Below are 1,906 nucleotides of genomic sequence, written 5' to 3'. Positions count from 1 at the left end.
CGGCTTTGGGGAGACGCCGGCCGCCTGGGCGTGGGCTCGAGATGCTGTCGCTTCCACGAACGGCGGGAAACGAGGCGGCTCTGATTCCGAGCGGCTGCCTCTCATCCCTGGCGGCTCGGCGCGGCCTAAATCCCCGTTTCGTTTCGTTTCGTTTTGTTATTTACCCCTGTGCATTGGCCAGCATCACAGAGGCAGCGTGTGTAGCCTTTACATGTTCGTCTTAGGGGATTTTTCTAAGTTGAACAGAATAGGAGTTGCAGTCAGCGGTGATGCTAACCGAACGCAGAAGTTTTTACGACGTATTTCTCCACGGTAAACAGAGGCTCCTCGCGAGGCCGGCGAACGTCTGGGAAACGTGTTCCCCCCGTTAAAAACCTAAGTGATTTTCCTGCATAATAAGGTCCCACAGAAAGCACCCGCCTTGTGGGTGACGAGACCCGGTGATTTGTGCTTCCTAGAACGATGGGACTTTTCATCAAAGTCAGGGCCCATTTGTCTTGAGGGACGTCCGGCCATAGGCCTTTATGGCCAGATGCTGGACGCCCGCACACACGCCGAGCGACTGTGCCCTGAAGCACCCTGCCACTGGTCTCCGGGGACTCTGAGCTGAAGTGAACGTGAGCACGGGACGAGGATGAGGGGCCCCGTTTGTCCCTGCTGGAGGAGAACCACACACCACGGGCAGATGGGACAGAGCAGTGAGTGTGTCGGACCAGAATTTGGGGTGTCAGCAGTGTGTGTGTGAGTCATCAGCGTCCTCGACCTGCTGTAACAAAGCACCCCAAAGTGGACGGGTTCAAAGAACAAAAATGCGTCCTCCCCCGTCCTGGGGACCAGCAGGGTGACATCGAGATGTCCAAGGGCCTCCGGAGACCCCAGGGGAGGGTCCTTCCTGCCTCGCCCAGCGTCTAGGGGCCCAGGCGTCCCTGGCTGGTGGCCACGTCCCTCCTGTCTCTGCCTCCATCTCCTCCGTGTCTGTGTCTCCTTTTCTGTCCCTTATACAGACACTGTCACGGGGTCTAGGGCCACCTGCTCCAGGGTGACCTCATTTGCACCCCTTAATTCGATCCCCTTTGCCACATGAGGTGACTCACGGGTTTGGGGGGTTACGACACGGAAACGTTAAGAGACCGTTTCTGAACTGACCCGTGTCCCCGAGCGCCCTAGCTAGTCGGGGAGGGGATTGGGGGCAGTGGTGGCTGCTGCCACGGGCACGGACGCCTCTGCCTGGGTCCCACATGTGCTGCAGGGACTCACGCTCAGTGTGGGGTGCTAGCTGACCGTTACAGGCTTAACTGTGTGTCCCCAAAACTACACAGCAAAGCCCGAACCCCAGGACCTCAGAACGTGGCTGGCTGTGGAGATGGGTCTTTACAGAGAGGATTAGAGTAAAATGAGGTCACCTGGGCAGCCATGACCCTATAGGACTATGTCCTCATAAAAAGGCGGGATGGGGACACAGAGGGAACAGCGTGTGAGCACACGGGGAGGGGACGGTGTCCACACGCCCCGGAGAGAGGCCTCAGGACGAGGCGTGGAGTTGATCTGGGACATCAGCCTCCAGGACTGTGAGTAAATCCGTCTTTGTGGGGTGACCTACCCGGTCCAGGGTCCCCGCTTCTCCGTCCGAGCTGACTGAGACCACAGCTCACCACGAGAGACACAGGTCACTGGCAGTGACCGAGCAGTAGCTAGGCCGGGCTGGCGTGCGTCAGCGGGGGTGTCCAGGGTGAGGGGTGGCTGCGGCTCGGAGCGGGGTGTCCCGGACTGGCAGATGAGGCCATCGGTGAGCCTTCGTCCTATGAACCAAGCTCAGGTGTCCTTTCCTGCCCCAGACAATGAGCGTCCTCAGCCGGGGGAGCTCACATGTGTGTGTCAGGCATGCGTGCACCCCCTCTCGGGTTGG

Source organism: Pteropus vampyrus, unplaced genomic scaffold, assembly GCF_000151845.1.
Source record: "Pteropus vampyrus isolate Shadow unplaced genomic scaffold, Pvam_2.0 Scaffold795, whole genome shotgun sequence".
Classification (NCBI taxonomy): domain Eukaryota; kingdom Metazoa; phylum Chordata; class Mammalia; order Chiroptera; family Pteropodidae; genus Pteropus; species Pteropus vampyrus.
Note: the sequence above shows the minus strand (reverse complement) of the source record.